Raw genomic sequence first — 19513 nt, 5'->3', positions numbered from 1 at the left:
GGGGGGTGGGGGAGGGGGTGGGAATGGGGCGGGTGGGGGAGGGGTGCTGCGGGTGGGGGAGGGGTGCGGGTGGCGGGTGGGGGAGGGGTGCGTTCCGGGGGTGGGGGAGGGGTGCGTGTGGCGGGTGGGGGAGGGGTGCGTTCCAGGGGTGGGGGAGGGGTGCCGCGGGTGGGGTGCGTGCCGCGGGAGGGGGAGGGGTGCTTGACGCGGGTGGGGGAGGGGGCGGGAGTGCCGCAGGTTGGATGGATGCCACGGATGTGAGGGTGCGGGATGCCGCGGGCCGTGTGCCGTGGTTGGGTGGGGTGCGTGACGCGGGTGGGGGAGGGGTGCGTGTTGCGGGTTGGGGATGGGTGCATGCCGCGGGTGGGGGATGGGTGCGTGCAGCGGGTGGGGGAGGGGTGCTGCGGGTGGAGGAGGGGTGCGGGTTGGGGAGGGTTGCGGGTGGCGGGTGGGGGAGGGGTGCGGGAGGGGGAGGGGTGCATTTTGGGGGTGGGGGAGGGGTGCGTGCCGCGGGTGGGGTGCATGTCGCGGGTGGGGGAGGGGTGCGTGCCGCGGGTGGGGGAGGGGGCGGGAGTACCGCGGGTTGGATGGATGCCGCGGATGGGAGGGTGCGGGATGCGGGTGGGGGAGGGGTGCGTGTTGCGGGTTGGGGATGGGTGCGTGCCGCGGGTGGGGGAGGGGGCGGGAGTGCCGCGGGTTGGGTGGATGCCGCGGGCCGTGTGCCGTGGTTGGGTGGGGTGGATTCCTGTCTTCCAAATCCCCAGCAGTGTCCCGGATCAGAGCACCCACCTTTCGGGCCAGGCGCATCACGCACAGCATGCAGCTCAGTACAGATTGCCGGAACTCCTCGGATGTCAGCCAGTCCCAGAGCCGCTGAAGCAGGATGGAGAGGCGGGACCCGGCCCAGCGAGCTCCCTTCCTGAGCTGCCGAGCGCCGGACGCGTCCGCTCTACTGGCCAGAGGCAGGAGCAGCACGGAGCGGAGCAGGAGGAGCGGGGCGGGCATAGTGCGGGGGCGGCTGGGGGGAGACGGGCAGCGGTCCCAGAGCCCGGAGCAGCGCGGAGCAGGAGGAGCAGGGCGGGCATAGTGCGGGGGCGGCTGGGGGGAGACGGGCAGCGGTCCCAGAGGGAGGGGACTGTCCAGCCGCCCAGATCTGTGCCTGTGACTCCGCCCAGCGTTACGGGCACAGAGTCACAGACTAAAGCAAATATATAGGAGATTTCCGTGGAGAGGAACAACCATGAGTTTCATGTAATTTTTTGATGCCTGGCTCACGCTGGGCTTGTTTACTGGTTAATAAAAGAATATAATATTAAAGTAGGGTTTGAACATCGGAAGTATTAATTTGTAGAAACCATGATTTGAAACCATGGTCACAAATCATTGCTTCTGAAACTGATGTTTATATTTTTACAGGCGTAAAGTAAACTGGTTACTTATAAATATAGAGCAGGGATAGGACATCATCAATCGATGCTATGAAATTACATAATATACTCAGGCTGACTTGCAGACAGTACACTGCAGCTGAGTAACACTGAGTCAGTGAGGCAGGGCAAGATGGGGAAAGGAGCACTCATGAGTTTCATTTTTGAAAATGGTCAGCTATTTTCTTGAATACTCTGTTGCTGTGTCGGTATTAATGGTATCTGAAGGAAGTTGAACAAATTAGTTTTTGTTTTTCTTATCCTGTTTGTAGGAAAATTTGACCATGATCAGAAGTAGTTAGTTTTTTTGTTTTTTGTTTCCTGCCTGGCTGACCAACGCAGAGCTTATTTACTAGTGAAATTCCGAAATTGTAAATTTTTCATGAGTTTTTTAGAATTTGATATTAAATGTTGATTTTTTTTTGTTTAATATTGGAAAAAACTGTGGAATACAATGATTGTTCTATCATAGATGAGTCTCCTGTATACTCTATTGCTGGGATGTTTTTCCAGCACTGTACAACATCGTGATGTCTGTAGGCCAGAGGTTCCTAAACTGTGTGCCGTGGCTCCCTGGGGTGCCTCGGGACGCTTGCAGGGGTGCCCTGGGTTGGTGGTTCAGAACCAATTAAAATTATTCATGGTCAATATAATAGGCAAAACCAGTGCTGGTGGCTACCAGTCATAAACTATGTGGCCAAACAGAAGCAAATCTTGTCCCTCACCACACAACTGACCCTAAGGATGACATATAAACGCGATCTACTTAATGTAATATTTCTTTCTAAATTTCTCAATAAGAAATTTTTGGCCTAGGGGTGCCGTGAAAAAAATTCTGATATTCTAGGGCGCCGTGATTCAAAAAAGTTTGGAAACCACTGCTGTAGGCACTCTAGTAAGTTGAAGAACTGGTTTTAAATTACTATTCGACCATTCAAAATGTAAATCTTTCTTTGTTTGGTAGTCGCATTTGCATACTTCCCCATGATGCATTTGATACTTTGCAAGGTTGTTGTTTTTTTATAGCATTTTGCAATTTAAATGTCCTTTTTAAATTTATATGTTGTAAATATATTAGAATTGTATTGGTTATATGTGAAAATTGTTAAATATACATATGTTTTGTCCTCTCTCTTGGTAAACTGAGGTCTGTTTGAATCTGGGGAAATAATCGTGGCACTTCTCTAGTATACTCTGGTTTCCATAGTTGCCAATTCAGCTTATAACAAGCGGAATTGGGCTTGTTTTTTCTTCTGGTTGCTTATTTTTTTTGGGTGGTTGCTTGTTGCTTGTTTTTGGGCTTATAATTTTTTTTGCTGCTTGTTTTTGGGCTTCTTTTGTTTTTAGGTATCACTGACACCGACTTTCAGAGATAATTAGTCATTCATCCATATAACACAGATCCTCACACAGACATACTGTAGGTGAGACGTTGTGGATGAATAGAGTCTTAAAGAAATGATGATGAGTCATTCATTATGTCTATTGTTGCCGACTGCCGGATGTGTGTATTCAGTAGGGCTAATTTGTTTTTAACAATGACAACAACAAAGACACTGACCAGACACACAACAGTGAAGCAATTTAGGACCACTTTATGTGGTTTTATGTCAGATATGGTTTAAGACGCTTGGGTATTTGTTGCAAGGATTTTAAACCAACTACCAATATGCTTCAGCACTTCAACTCAGGAATATATAACATGGAAGCTTCTATAGACGATGGAGACAGCTCAGATGAATTTGCTTATATCCATTTTACATAAAACCTTTGAAATTCAGTGTGCTATGTACTTTACCTCACAGTATGCCATCTGCAATGCACTTTACTTCACACAGTGTGCCATGCACTTTACCTCACACAGTGGGGGTCATTCCGAGTTGTTCGCTCGCTAGCTGCTTTTAGCAGCACTGCACACGCTAGGCCGCCGCCCTCTGGGAGTGTATCTTCGCTTAGCAGAATTGCGAATGAAAGATTAGCAGAATTGCGAATAAATAATTCTTAGCAGTTTCTGAGTAGCTCCACACTTACTCCTACACTGCGATCAGCTCAGCCCGTTTCGTTCCTGGTTTGACGTCACAAACACGCCCTGCGTTCGGCCAGCCACTCCCCCATTTCTCCAGACACTCCCGCGTTTTATCCTGGCACGCCTGTGTTTTTCCGCACACTCCCAGAAAATGGTCAGTTTCCGCCCAGAAACACCCACTTCCTTTCAATCACACTCCGATCACTTCAACGATGAAAATTCTTCGTTCGGACGTGAGTAAATCTACTAAGTTTTGTGCTAAAATACTTAGCGCATGCGCAATGCGTACCATGCGCATGCGCATTTTTGCCTTAATCGCTCCGTTGCGAAAATCGGCAACGAGCGAACAACTCGTAATGACCCCCAGTGTGCTATCTGCAATGCACTATACTTCACACAGTGTGCCATGCTCTTTACCTCACATAGTATGCCATCTGCAATGCACTTTACCTCTCAGTAATTCCTTTGTTATTTATTGAATTGAGTTACTATTTAATATTTATATATGCATTTATTATTTTGAATTGTCTTAATAATCTTTTGTTTTGTTACCTTGATTTGGCCTCTTTATTTATTTAATATAAGTACAAAGTTGGATGTTGTAAGATTATTTGTTTTATCTTTCCATCGCATAAATATTTCACAGTGAATACAAATGACCACAGATACAGTATATACAGCTGGCAATTTTCACTTGAGATTTTTCTTTAGAGGAAACATGAAAGTATAGTATCTTAAATTCACAACTCTAACTATAATATTTATACAAATTCCAGTATTCTTTAAAAGCCAGTTTTGTGCTGATAAATATCATTGTAAAGACCTTAAAGGCAGATTATATAAATAATGATATGTATTTTAATAAGACAAACAATAATGTTTGTTTTTATATTAAAAAAAAAACTTGAGTTGGGCTTTTTTTTGGGCTTTTTAGGATTGGTTTGGGCTTGTTTTGGACTTATTTTTCAGACATCGGTTGCTTGTTTTTCATTTCAGAGTTGGCAACACTGCTGGTTTCTCTTCAGAATGAATACATTTTTTGCCTTTTACTAAAGATTTCTGTGGAGAGGAACAACCATGAGTTTCATGTAATTTTTTGATGCCTGGCTGCTGCTGGGCTTGTTCATTGGGTAATATAAGAATATAACAACTATATAATTAGTAGGTATTAATCTTTGTAAGTAAACATTGAGAAAACTTGTATTTTGAGGCTATGGGTGCAAAGCATTGGTTCTAGAACTGATGTTTCTATGTTTTTTTTAGAAGAAAAACTGGATTATACCTCATTAATCAGTGGTATGAAATCATTCAAAATCATACCATTGATTCCTAACCATTGAAGTTTTATGCATGTGCAGAAGAGAGACATGGCGCTGGCCAGCTGCTCAGGCTAGCTGGCAGACGGTACACAGCAGCCGGGCAGTACTGAGTCAGTGAGGCAGGTGGAGGAAACCACATGCCCACAGAGGCAGGACAAGATGGGAAAGGGAGCAACCATAAATTTCATATATATATATATATATATATATATATATATATATATCTCCTATATAATAGCCCAGATCTGTGACTTTGTGCTTCATTTGCTAACGCTGGGCGGAGTCACAACACTGGGCGGAGTTAGTCAAATGAGTCACAGATCTGGGCAAATCTATAGGAGACTAGGAGCAGAAGTAGATGGTATGGGCATGTCACAGGCAGGGGTGCATACCTCCCAGCTTTCTTCAGGCAGAAGGAGGGACACACACACACACACACACGGCAAAAAGGGGGCGTGGCCAACGGAAAGGGCGTGGCTTTGAGGGAGCACCCACTATCACCAGCCACGCCCCCGTTTTCGTCAGTGAGGGGGCATGCCCAGCGCTCTATGTGCTGCTGGCATGCCCCCATGGGTGGATTATGAGTCCGGGGGGCTCAGGGCACTTGAGACAGGGGGCCTATCTCATTGCTGTGCCTGCTGTGGGTTTGGGGGCGTGGCCTAATCGTGTCCACGTGGCCACGCCCCCTTATGCAAATTCCGGGAATTGGTTCTTTTTTTTTTATGGGATTTTGGCCCCTCAGCTAGGGGTAAATCCAGAGGGGGTGGTCGCTCCCCCCTACTCACCCGCACAGGCAGAAGAAAGCAGGGAGGCTGCTGCCTGCCTGCTACACCACAGACCTGCCAACACGCAGCAGCGTGTGCTGACTTTAGCACAATGCTGTTGCTGGCAGGACGGGGGAGCTTCAGAGCTGGGACAGAGCTACTCCAGCCGGGGGGCCCCCTAAAACTGTGGAGCCCACAGTGCGTACCCCCTGGCCCCCCCCCTTAATCCGGCTCTGCTGCCGGACCCCCCCCCCCTTAATCCGTACCCCCTGATGCCCCCTCTCCCTCTGTCTCCACGAAATAGTCTATTCCCGCTGCTCTGCTAAGCAGAACAGCGAGTACAGGAGCTTCCCAACTGCCTTCCCCCCCCACCACCACCACCGCAGGACACTGCGGCCTGCTGGTGGGACAGCAGAACAGACCCCCAAAAATGGGACTGTCCCGCGAAAATCGGGACAGTTAGGAGGTATGGGGGTGTGTGAGGGGGTATGCGGTACAGACAGACGGGCAACGGCTCACTGTGTGCTTGACCACCCACATCAGCATACTCAGCAGGGGCTCTCTGGCGCGGAGGAGCGTCACTTTCTGGCACACACCACGCTTCTTAGCTGCAGTTTTGTGGGGCACCTGACGCTGTGCAGGTTCCATACTGCCTCTGTTATCTCCAGCCCCGGCAACCCCACCGCTAGCTGCTGCGCTACCACCCGCAGTGAGGTGCACCCAGCTCCTTCACACACTTTAGCCGGCTGGTAGCGCTGCAGAAGTCCGCGCTGCTTGCAGGCTCCGACCCCCTCCTCCCTTCAGCCGCAGCGTCTCCTGGGGGCTAACCAGTCACTCCCAGTCTCCCCTTACCACAGTGCCCGGCAGCCGCACGAGGTCCGCGGTGTGTGACTGAGGAGGGGGGAGGGATGCGGGCAGGCAGAGGAAGCAGGACTCCAGCCTGAGAGAGTCAACCATGCCAAGTCTCCACCAGCAGCAGATGCCAACAGGCTGGAGTGGAACAGCAGCAGCCAGCAGCAGTGACTCCGGTAAGACACATCTGTCTGTCACCACTGTTCTGTCCCTAATACCAATCTCTCCCGTGCCCTGTGTTCTGTCATGTCCCTGTAACCCCTGGCCTTGCCCTGTCACCCTTATCCTGGCCCTGTCACCCTTATCCTGGCCCTGTTACCCCTAACCTGGCCCTGTCACCCCTGGCCTGGCCCTGTCACCCCTATCCTGGCCCTGTCACCCCTATCCTGGCCCTGTCACCCCTGTGCTTGCCCTGTCACCCTTATCCTGGCCCTGTCACCCTTATCCTGGCCTGTCACCCTTATCCTGGCCCTGTCACCCTTATCCTGGCCCTGTCACCCTTATCCTGGCCCTGTCACCCCTATCCTGGCCCTGTCACCCTTATCCTGGCCCTGTCACCCCTATCCTGGCCCTGTCACCCCTGTGCTTGCCCTGTCAACCCTATCCTGGCCCTGTGACCTCTGTCCTGGTCCTGCCGCCCCTACCCTGGCCCTGTCACCCCTATCCTGTCCCTATCATTTCTGTCCTGGCCCCGTCGCCCCTGTCCTGGCCCACCCCTCCACCCGCAGCATCTACAGACACCCACCCCCATCCGCAGTCCCCCCCGCACCCGCTACATTCTGTACATTGTGCTCTGCAGGTGCTGTTCACGCCGTCGCAAGGGGCTGCGCCTCCTTCACCATCGCACGCCCTTTGATTGTGCAATATTTAACCACTAACAAAGGAATGCAGATAATACTCCATATAATACAAATATTGAACCGCAGATAGGCATGTAAGGGTTAAGGGGGCGTAGCCCCTTGCGACGGTGTGAAGAGCGCCCGTAGGGCGCGATGAAGCACCTAGTATATATATATGTATGTATGTGTGTGTGTGTGTGTGTGTGTGTATATATATATATATATATATGACGACGGGGCGCAGACCTTGAAACGTTGATGTTCACAATAAAGTCACTGCACTTTATTTGTTAAAACCAAGTCTCTGAGTGCCGCCCTTCTGTTGCTCTATTATTCTGGGTTATCACCTAGAGGGAGGGCACCGGCAGCAAGCTATATCTACAAGGACGTCTGAGTGCCGGGTCGTTTTGCATTGTGTGTGTGTATATATATATACACATGCGCACTTCAAAGCCGCCAGAACCGGAAGTGGGGCGGAAGTGCGCACCCGCAATTTGAAATTTAGATAATACTGTTTTTTAACATGTTAAAGTACTCGTTTTTCAATATAAAAGCATGGGAAGCCTCCCCATGCCTGTCTTAACACTGCTCCTTTTATGCTTTTATGATATATATGTGCACTATATGTTAACACATCGCCTTAACAATAATTGACAGGAAGTGATGTCATAGCTATTAACTCCTTATCAGTGGGTATTTAAACCCTCTATGATCATTCTGCTACTACCCCTTGATGAAGTCAGACAGACGAAACGCGTTGGGATCTCCTGTATGACCCTCCACTCCAAGTTAAGCTGTTTTTAAAAAACTTCTAATTCAATTTCTATTTTATGTCTTAATATATTTTTATAACTGCTTTTTTAATATATAATCCGTTTTAATACATTTTTTATTACTGTAGAGGAATCGGTTTTATATATTGTTTAGAAAGCAAGTGCAAAAAATATTACTATTTATTTTTTATTATTGGCAAAATAAATTGTTATTTCTTTTTTACGAAAAAAAGAGTTTTTTCTTAAATCCAGTCCACTATATACATCACCTTAGTCCGCTAAATATTTTTGGTATTTAAAAACACCAGTTGGTCGCCATCACCCCTATCCACCCATATTCATCTTAAACCTATTCAGCACCTTACCAATGCTGAAAAACTTTTTAGGGGACGGCTGACACCCTTTTTTACCTATAAGGGAGTGTTTTTTACATATAAACATATATTTTATTTTCAGGTGTTGTTTTCCCTCACACGTGGCGCTATACTCCTATTTCTATATATATATATATATATATATATATATATATATACGAGAGAAGGCTGGCACTCATGGAGACTTTTAAACAAGACAAGGATGCAGTAGCTTAAGTCAACGTTTCTCTAACGTCCTAAGTGGATGCTGGGGACTCCGTAAGGACCATGGGGAATAGACGGGCTCCGCAGGAGATAGGGCACTCTAGAAAAGAATTAGGTCTACTGGTGTGCACTGGCTCCTCCCTCTATGCCCCTCCTCCAGACCTCAGTTAAGAATCTGTGCCCGAACGAGAAGGGTGAGCTCTACAGAGCTTGCTGAGAGAAAAGTATTTTGATAAGGCTTTTTATTTTCAGCAGTGACGTGCGGTGAGGTCAGGGCCTGGGGAGGCACTGCAGCTAAACAACACCCCCCCCCCCCCCCCCCCCGAAAAAAAAAAAAAAAGTGCAATCCCCCCACACCACTAAAACCAGCACCAGGCAGATCCAGCCAGGGGGGATAATGCCATAGCAGGGGAAACACTCAGTGTGGGGTCCCCCTGCCATGCCATTAAACACCCCCCAAACCAGTCAGCCCAGGGCTGGAATTCCTCGGAAAGTGGGGCCCCCAAAAAATCAAAATGGGGTCCCCCTTCCCGAGCAACAACCAGCACTGGGCTGATAGCCCAGTGCTATGCCCCGCACCCCTGGTGGCGGTGGGTGCGGGGTTCATTGTATGTTCTGTTCTTTACAGGTGGCCTACAGATCCCAGCAAGCCTGCCCCAGCATGCTGGCACTTGGAGAACCACAAGTGCCAGCATGCCCGGACATAAAGGGCCCGCTGGCACCTGTAGTCCACCTGCAAAGAATAGTAATATTGTTCTTTACAGGTGGCCTACAGGTCCCAGCAAGCCTGCCCCAGCATGCTGGCACTTGGAGAACCACAAGTGCCAGCATGCCCGGACATAAAGGGCCCGCTGGCACCTGTAGTCCACCTGCAAAGAATAGTAATATTGTTCTTTACAGGTGGCCTACAGGTCCCAGCAAGCCTGCCCCAGCATGCTGGCACTTGGAGAACCACAAGTGCCAGCATGCCCGGACATAAAGTGCCCGCTGGCACCTGTAGTCCACCTGCAAAGAATAGTAATATTGTTCTTTACAGGTGGCCTACAGGTCCCAGCAAGCCTGCCCCAGCATGCTGGCACTTGGAGAACCACAAGTGCCAGCATGCCCGGACATAAAGGGCCCGCTGGCACCTGTAGTCCACCTGTAAAGAAAATATTTAAAAAAAAACACAACACATTCTTTAAAAAAATCCTTTATTAAACTGGGTCTTCACCTGGGGGCGGCGGCCTTTAAGCTCTTTTGCATGGCCGCCGCCTTCCCAGGGCTTCCGGCATCTTCACCTGGGAGGGCGCCACCTCCCCAGGGCTTCTGGGGTCTTCCTCCGGCGTCTTCACCTGGTGGGCGGCGGCGGCTAAGCTCTTTTGCATAGCCGCCACCCATCCAGGACTTCCACGGCGTCTTCAGTCTTCAGGAGCTCTTCTCCGCTCCTCCTCCGCCGTCGGACTGACAGCCGCTGCCTCGCGCTGACTTATATAAGTCAGCGGGAGGGGGCGGGGCGATGACGCGGCGAGCCATGATTGGCTCGCGGCGGCCATCTTGAATTTAAAAAATGACGCTGAGGCGCCATTTTTGAAATGGGTACCGCTTCCGCTGCCAAACTCTGCACATGGAGCCTGAAAGCGCGTCTCGCCGCCGCTACCGCCGCCCGCCTCTCCGCCGCCAGCACCTCCGCCGCATCCCGCCGCATCCCGCCGCATCCCGCACCTCCGCCGCCCGCACCTCCGCAGGTACCGATGCCGCCCCATACAGTGATTGACAGCGGATCCAGTGACGGATCCGCTGGCCAATCACTGTGGCCTCACTCACAGGGACGTGCTTTCATAGGTTGAAAGCACGTCCCTGTAGGAAAGCGGCACCACTAATGGTGCCGCTTTCCCATGTTATTTCAATGGGCTTTTCCAGCCCATTGCTAGGGCCCGCCTGCGCCCGCCCCCCGCTCCCCATACTTTTCCTAATCACTACGGGAGGCACCACGATCGGTGCCTCCCAAAGTGATTTTAACACACATTAATGATAGGTAAAATAATAAAGAAGATACTTATGTGTCATAAGTATCTTCTTTGTATTATTTTACTCATTAATGACAGGGGAGGCACTGCCTCCCCTGCCTCCCCTGACTGCACGTCCCTGATTTTCAGAGAGCTTCAGCTGGCAACAGACTCTCTGCTACGTGGGACTGAGGGGAGAGGAGCAAACCTTACCAACTGCGGGATAGGTTGCGCTCCTTAGGCTACTGGTCACCATTAGCTCCAGAGGGATCGAACACAGGTACTAACCATTGGCGGTCCGATCCCAGAGCCGCGCCGCCGTCCCCCTCGCAGAGCAGAAGCAAGAAGCACGGCGTGGAGTGAAATCGGCGGCAGAAGACTTCTGTCTTCATATAAGGTAGCGCACAGCACTGCAGCTGTGCGCCATTGCTCCCACAGCACACCACACACTCCGGTCACTGTAGGGTGCAGGGCGCAGGGGGGGCGCCCTGGGCAGCAATAAGGTACCTTTTGGCAAAAGTAAGCAGACATACAGGTAGGCACTGTATGTCTGCATGAGCCCCCGCCATTATTCACACAAAATCGCGGGACAGAAAGCCGCCATGAAGGGGGCGGGGCTTCTTCCTCAGCACTCACCAGCGCCATTTTCTCTTCACAGCTCCGCTGGAAGGAAGCTCCCCAGACGATTGAGGGGTGAAAAAAAGAGGGGAGGGCACATAAATTTAGGCGCAAATCATATAATACAGCAGCTACTGGGTAAACACTGAGTTACTGTGTTTTTTTCCTGGGTCATATAGTGCTGGGGTGTGTGCTGGCAAACTCTCTCTCTGACTCTCCAAAGGGCCTTGTGGGGGAGCTGTCTTCAAAAAGAGCTTCCCCTGTGTGTATGGTGTGTCGGTACGCGTGTGTCGACATGTCTGATGTAGAAGGCTCCCATAAGGAGGAGATGGAGATAATATGTGTGTAAGAAGGTGTCGCCGTCGACAACGCCGACACCTGTTTGGATATGTGTAATTTAGTGCTAAGATAAAGTTATTGCACAAAGAAGGTTAGGAAACAGACAGGATATCTACCCAGGTCTGTCCCTATGTCGCAGAGTCCGTCAGAGTCTCTCAATGTTCACTATCCAAGATAATAGACACTGATATCGACACAGAGTTTGACTCCAGTGTCGACTATGATAATGCAAAAGCCAGATTGGCAGTACAGTATTCAATATATGTGTATTGTAATAAAATGTGCATATCACTGATGACTCATCTGTCCCTGACACACAGGTGTAAGGGAAAGGAAGCTGAGGTAACTTTCCCTCCTCTCATGAGGAAAAACAGCGGGAATCTCCAGACAAGACTGCAGCTTCCCACAAAGATTTCTCAGACAGTATCCTTTACCCACTAGGGCCAGGATAAGATGGAAATCTTCCCCTAGGGTGTCACAAAAGGCAGCCCTGATGCTACAGCTATTCTCAGGGATCCTGCAGATAGCGTGCACATTATGGTACACTACTTAGACCGGCGATTGGGTCGGCATGGGTTTATAGCGCTGTGGCAGCGTGGACAGGTACCTTATCAGCAGAGATAGAGACCCTAGTATGTATAGAGATATATATATATATGTAGGGATATATATATTTTATTAATGATGCTGTCTTAAGAGATGTGTGTGTTTTTATATATATATATATATATATATATATATATAAATATAAACATGCCCATAGAGACATGAGTATACTGGGTCCTAGTGACAAAGCTATGTCGATTTCTGCTTGACGTGTCCTGTACAATGGACAGACGATGCAGCCTTAAGAGGCATATGGAAGGCTGAGGATTGGGTGGAGATGGTTTATCGGATCGGGTCTCCACGGCTATATCTGGTAATTCTGATATTTGGCCTTATATCCCTGCACGGCCTAGGAAAGCACGACATTATCAAATGTAGCTTTTCGAATAAAGAAACAAGAAAGTCCGAGATGCGTCCTTTCTTGCCAGAGGCGGGGGCAGAGAAAAGTCCTCCCCGGCCTCTACATAATCCACCGTATGTCGCTGGGGTTCCACAGGCGGAGCTAGGCCCGGTGGGGGCACGCTTTCGGAAGTGCAGCCGCAAGTGGGTTCACTACCTGTTAGATATTGTGTCTCAGGGATACAAGAAAAAATGCCCCCTCACCGACGGCCCTGACGGAAAGGTTCACAAGAGGGAAACAGTGTGAACTGCATTTCACAAATTGTATATTCAACAGGTGGTGGTCAAGGTTCCCCTCATTCAACAAGGAGGGGATTATTTTTATTTGACCATGTTGTGGTCCCAAAACCAAAAGGTTTGGTCAGACCCATATTGAATTAAAATCCCTGAACATATACCTGAAAAGGGGCAAGTTCTAGATGGCATCGCTGTCATTGTAAGCCTGAAAGGGGGTTCGGGACATAAGGATGAATACCTTCAGGTCCCCATTTACCCACCTCATCAGGCGTACCTCAGTATTGCGGTACGGGATTGTCATTACCAGTTTAGACCAGGGTAATGGCGGAAGTGAGGGTGATCCTGTGGAAGCAAGGTGTCACTATTGTCACGTATTTAGAAGATCTCTACATAGAAGCGAGATCAAAAGAGCAGTTGCTGAACAGCGTATCATTTTCTCGGGAAGTGTAACGGTAACACGACTGAATTCTATATATTCCAAAGTCGCAGTTGGTTCCTACAGCTCATCTGCCCATCCTAGGCATGATCCTAGACACAGACCAGAAAGGGATGTATCTCCCAATAGAGAGAGCTCAGGAGCTCGTGACACTGGTCAGAAATCTATATACACAAAGAAGGTGTTAGTGCATCACTGCACTCGAGTCCTGGGAAAGATGGTGGCATCATAAGAGGCCATTCCCGTCGGCAGGTTCCATGCGAGGACCTTTCAGTGGGACTTACTGGACAAGTGGTCCGGATCACAGCTTCAGAAGCATCGGTTAATCACCCTATCCCCCAGGGCCAGGGTGTCTCTCATGTGGTGGCTGCAGAGTTCTCACCCTCGCGAGGGCCGCTGATTCGGCAATCGGGACTGGGTCCTGGTGGCCACGGATGAAAGCCTCCGAGGGTGGGGGGGGCAGTAACACAGAGAAGAAATTTCCAAGGTCTGTGGTCAAGTCAGGAGGCTTGCCTTCACATTAACATCCTGGACCTAAGGGCCATATACAACGCCCTAAGTCAAGCGGAGACCCTGCTTCGCGACCAACCGGTTCTGATTCACTCAGACAACATCACCGCAGTGGCTCATGTAAACCGCCGAGGCGGTACAAGGAGCAGGGTGGCGAGGATGGAAGCCACCAGATTTCTTCGCTGGGCGGAGAATCACGTAAGCGCACTGTCAGCAGTGTTCATTCCGGGCAACTGGGAAGCAGACTTCCTCAGCAGGCACGGCCTACACCCGGGAGAGTGGGGACTTCATCAAGAAGTTTTCACGCTGATGGCGAGTCGGTGGGAACTGCCACAAGTAGACATGATGGCATCTCGCCTCAACAATAAACTACGGCGGTATGGCGCCAAGTCAAGAGACCCTCAGGCGATAACTGTGGATACGCAAATGACACCGTGGGTGTTACAGTCGGTGTATGTATTTTCCCCTCGTCATCTCATACCCAAGGTACTGAGAATCATAAGGAAGAGAGGGGTCTGCACAATACTCATTGTTCCGGATTAGCCAAAAAGAACTTGGTATCCAGATCTGCAAGAGATGCTCACAGAGGACCCATGGCCTCGGCCTCTAAGACAGGCTTGGTTGCAACAGGGGCCCTGTATGTTCCAAGAAGATGGAGCAAATATGTGTGTGAGTGGGTGTCTCCGTCGACGACGCCGACACCTGTTTGGATATGTGCTAAGGTGAATTTATTGCACCTGAGTTTGGAGAACGGACAGGAAATCTACCCATGTCTGTCCTTATGTCGCAGAGATCGTTAGAGCCTCTCAAGGTTCACTATCCAAAATAAGGGACGCTGAGATAGACACTGCGTTTGACTCCAGTGTAGACTACTATAATGTACAGTGTTCAATGTGACGGTTGAACATTATCACCGTATATGGCAAAAAAAAAAAAATGTTGCTCGGTGTGAGGCCAGGAATGTTCCTACTGAGGAATTCCAGCTGGGCCGTTTTCTTTCACTTCCTATAATCAGGAGTGTCTTTGGGCCTAAGAATAGGATCCATTAAGGTCCAGATATCAGGCTTAGTCATTTCTTTATAAAGGAACTGACTTCTTTTCCTGCAGTTCAGACCTTTGTAAGGGAGTGCTGCATATACAGCCCCGTTTGTGCCTCCAGTGGCACCTTGGGATCTGAACGTGGTGTTGATTTTCTTGAAATCACATTGGTTTGAACCACTAAAATCAGTAGAGTTAAAATATCTCACGTAGAAGGTGGTCATGTTTTTAGCCTTAGCTTTAGCTAGGCGTGTGTCGGAATGGGCGGCTTTGTCACATATAAAGCCCCTATCTGGTTTTTCATATGGACAGGGCAGAATTGCGGATTCGTCAGCAATTTCTGCCGAAGGTAGTGTCATCTTTTCATATGAAACAACCTATTGTGGTGCCTGTAGCTACCAGTGGCTGGGAGAATTCCGAGTTACTAGATGTAGTGCGGGCTTTGAAGAGTTATGTGGCCAGAACGGCTAAGGTCAGGAAAACGGAGTCGCTGTTTATCCTGTATGCATCCAATAAGCTGGGTGCTCCTGCTTCAAAGCAAACTATTGCTCGCTGGATCTGTGACACGATTCAGCAGGCTCATTCTGCGGCTGGGTTGCCGCATCCAAAATCAGTAAAGACCCATTCCACAAGGAAGGTGGGCTCTTCTTGGGCGGCTGCCCGAGGGGTCTCGGCATTGCAACTTTGCCGAGCAGCTACTTGGTCGGGTTCAAACAAATTTGCAAAGTTCTACAGGTTTGATACCCTAGCTGAGGAGGACCTTGAGTTAGCTCATTCGGTGCTGCAGAGTCATCCGCACTCTCCCGCCCGTTGGGGTGCTTTGGTATAATCCCCATGGTCCTTACGGAGTCTCCAGCATCCACTTAGGACGTTAGAGAAAATAAGATTTTACTCACCGGTAAATCTATTTCTCGTAGTCCGTAGTGGATGCTGGGCGCCCGTCCCAAGTGCGGACTTCTTCTGCAATACTTGTATATAGTTATTGCTTAACAAAGGGTTATGTTATGTTACATCAGGTTGTCTGATGTTTTGTAATTGTTCATACTGTTAACTGGGTTTGGTTATCACAAGTTATACGGTGTGATTGGTGTGGCTGGTATGAGTCTTACCCTGGATTCCAAAATCCTTTCCTTGTAATGTTAGCTCGTCCGGGCACAGTTTCCTTAACTAAGGTCTGGAGGAGGGGCATAGAGGGAGGAGCCAGTGCACACCAGTAGACCTAATTCTTTTCTAGAGTACCCTATCTCCTGCGGAGCCCGTCTATTCCCCATGGTCCTTACGGAGTCCCCAGCATCCACTACGGACTACGAGAAATAGTTTTACCGGTGAGTAAAATCTTATTTTCAGGGCTGTGCCCTTTTATCAAGACCAACTGTACACACAAATTAAACAGACATTTATACATTACCAGTGACACCCCATGTGCAGACGACCACCGCTCTCCGGGAGACCTGCTGACGTCATGGGCGCGCGCCGGCGCCCCGGCGTCTCCAGGGGGCGTGGTGAGAACGCAGTGTAAACCTATCACCATGGAAACCAGTATACGGGTGCTGGAATGGGACAAAAGGAACAGACTAGAGTGAATGGAGCGAACAGCATTAAATTTAGCTAAACGGCCAATATTGGACATACCTAAATAAGAGGCTAGATAAGTGACTGATATCAGGGGAGTGAGACACAAGCATTTAAGTGTCAGACAATGTACATATTAGTAGCGCAGACCCTGATATAATGAATGTGATCCTGTAGAATCACATACAGAAGGCGTATTACGCTGTATGCACCCCTCCCCCACCCGCGGCACCCCTCCCCCACCCGCGGCACTCCCGCCCCCTCCCCCACCCGCAGCACCCCTCCCCCACCCCCGGCACACACCCCTCCCCCACCTGCGGCACTCCCGCCGCTCCCCCACCCACGCCACACCCCCTCCCCCTCCCGCACCACCCCTCCCCCACCCCCGGCACCCCCCCCTCCCCCACCCCCGGCACTCCCGCCCCCTCCCCCACCCGCGGCATTACCGCCCCCTCCCCCACCCGCAGCACCCCTCCCCCACCCCCGGCACACACCCCTCCCCCACCCGCGGCACTCCCACCCCCTCCCCCACCTGCGGCATTCCCGCCCCCTCCCCCACCCGCAGCACCCCTCCCCCACCCGCAGCACACACCCCTCCCCCACCAGCGGCCCTCCCGCCCCCTCCCCCACCCGTAACACCCACACCCCGCAAAACCCCATGCCCCTCCCCCACCCGCACCACCCCTAGACCAACCTCTCCCCCCGCTACACCCTCCACCCCACCCACCCATCCCCCACCCGCAGTACCCCCCCCACCTCCCCCACCCCACACCTACCTCTATCTAACCCCCCCCCCGCACCCTCCACCCCACCCACAGCATCCACCACATCCGCACCCCCCCGCCCATCCCCCACCCACAGCACCCACCACATTCGCCCCCCACCCACGGCACACACCCTTCCCCCACCTACGGCACTCCCGCCGCCTCCCGTAACACCCACAACCCGCAAAACCCACCGGCCCAACCCCAAAAACCCTGCACCACCCCCATACCCACCTCTACCCCCTGCAACCCACCACCCTACCCGCGGCATCCACCACATACGCCCCCCACCCGTGGCACACGCCCCTCCCCCACCTAAACACCCACGGCACCCACAGCATCCTCCACATCCGCCCCCCTCCCGTGGCACACGTCCCTCCCCCACCCGCGGCACTCCTGCCCCTTCCCCCACCCATAGCACCCACACCCTCAGCACCCCCACCCCTCCACCACCCGCAGCACTCCCTCCCCCAACCGCAACACCCCCTACCACATCCGTCCCTCACCCGCGGGACACGCCCCCTCCCCCACCCATAGCACCTACAACCCACAACCCCCCCACCGGCGGCACCCCTGCACCTCCCCCCCCTCCTACACCCACGCACCCTCCACCCCACCTGCGGCAACCCCGCACCACCCTTATACCCACTTCTCGCCCCTGCACCCTACAACCCACCCGCCTCTCCCCCACCCGTGGCACCCACAGCACCCACCACATCTGCTTCAGATGCCCCTCCCCCGCCCACTGCACCCCCACACCTCCCCCACCCCCATACCCCCCTCCCGCACCCACCCCACCACCACACGTAGCACCTCGGACACCATCCGCAGCCGCTACAAGTGATTCCCTGAATCGCGGTGATCAGCGGCACGGATACGCACCTCCACCTCACTGAACCCACCCCCTTTCCAAACCCCCCCCCCACACACACTGAACTTCTGTGAGTATAGTTGCTACCAATGTACATTGGATTCATAAGAAACACTAATGCTGTGCCCATTATGTGTCTAAGCGACACTGATACCTGTGGCCATTGTGTATAAGTGGCGCTGCTACCTGTGGGCACTGTGTGTATAAACACCACTGCTACCTGTGGCCACTGTGTGTATAAGCGCCTCTGTTACCTATGGGAATTGTGTCTAGAAGTGACGCTGCTACCGGGGGTCATTGTGTGTATAAGCACCACTGCTACCTGTGGCCACTGTGTGTATAAGCGCCTCTGCTACCCGTGGCCACTGTGTGTATAAGCGCCTCTGCTACCTGTGGGCACTGTGTGTGTATAACCGGCTCTGCTACCTGTGGTCACTGTGTGTGTATAAGCACCACTGCTACCTGTGGCCACTGTGTGTATAAGCGCCTCTGCTACCCGTGGCCCCTGTGTGTGTATAAGCGGCTCTGCTACCTGTGGTCACTGTGTGTATAAGCGGCTCTGCTACCTGTGGTCACTGTGTGTATAAGCGGCTCTGCTACCTGTGGCCACTACCTGTGGGCACCGTGTGTGTATAAGCGGCTCTGCTACCTGTGGTCACTGTGTGTATAAGCGCCTCTGCTACCTGTGGTCACTGTGTGTATAAGCGCCTCTGCTACCTGTGGGCACTGTGTGTGTATAAGCGGCTCTGCTACCTGTGGTCACTGTGTGTATAAGCGGCTCTGCTACCTATGGGCACTGTGTGTGTATAAGCGGCTCTGCTACCTGTGGGCACTGTGTGTATAAGCGCCTCTGCTACATGTGGGCACTGTGTGTATAAGCGCCTCTGCTACCTGTGGGCACTGTGTGTGTATAAGCGGCTCTGCTACCTGTGGCCACTGTATGTATAAGCGCCTCTGCTACCTGTGGGCACTGTGTGTATAAGCGCCTCTGCTACCTGTGGGCACTGTGTGTGTATAAGCGGCTCTGCTACCTGTGGGCACTGTGTGTATAAGCGGCTTTGCTACCTGTGGGCACTGTGTGTATAAGCGCCTCTGCTACCTGTGGGCACTGTGTGTGTATACGCGCCTCTGCTACCTGTGGGCACTGTGTGTGTACAAGCGGCTCTGTTACCTGTGGGTATTGTGTGTATAAGCGGCTCTGCTACCTTTGGGTATTGTGTGTATAAGCTGCGCTGTTACCTCTGCCCACTGTGTGGATACACGTATCCATTACCTGTGGCCACTGTGTGTATAAGCTGCGCTGCTACCTGTGTCCATTGTATGTATACGCTGCTCCATTACCTGTGCCCACTGTGTGTATAAGCTGCGCTGCATTACACTAGCAGTATATACTACACTATGTTATTCATTGTGCCCTGCGGCCACTCTTCACCCCCTCACAAAGGCCTACGCCCCCTTGACAATCGCACGCCTTTCCCCCTTGCAATATTTACCCACTAGCATAAATTTTTTGGCAGGTAATACTCCATATAATAACAATTCTAGCACAGCTTAAGC

The 19513-nt window shown here is 51.4% G+C and overlaps 1 protein-coding gene and 1 non-coding gene across 3 annotated transcripts in view; both read left to right on the top strand.

Annotated features, from left to right (window-relative positions):
* Positions 1–19513, top strand: part of LOC134957493 (armadillo-like helical domain containing protein 1) — a 468225-nt gene that overhangs the window by 343647 nt on the left and 105065 nt on the right. The gene's annotated exons all lie outside the window — the stretch shown is intronic.
* LOC134959502 (U5 spliceosomal RNA) lies at positions 4459–4573 on the top strand. Its single transcript, XR_010187533.1, has one exon. It is a non-coding gene; the product is annotated as a U5 spliceosomal RNA (small nuclear RNA).

The sequence above is a fragment of the Pseudophryne corroboree genome, chromosome 9 (genome assembly GCF_028390025.1).
Source record: "Pseudophryne corroboree isolate aPseCor3 chromosome 9, aPseCor3.hap2, whole genome shotgun sequence".
Classification (NCBI taxonomy): domain Eukaryota; kingdom Metazoa; phylum Chordata; class Amphibia; order Anura; family Myobatrachidae; genus Pseudophryne; species Pseudophryne corroboree.
Note: the sequence above shows the minus strand (reverse complement) of the source record. Positions and strands in the feature narration are given on the sequence as shown.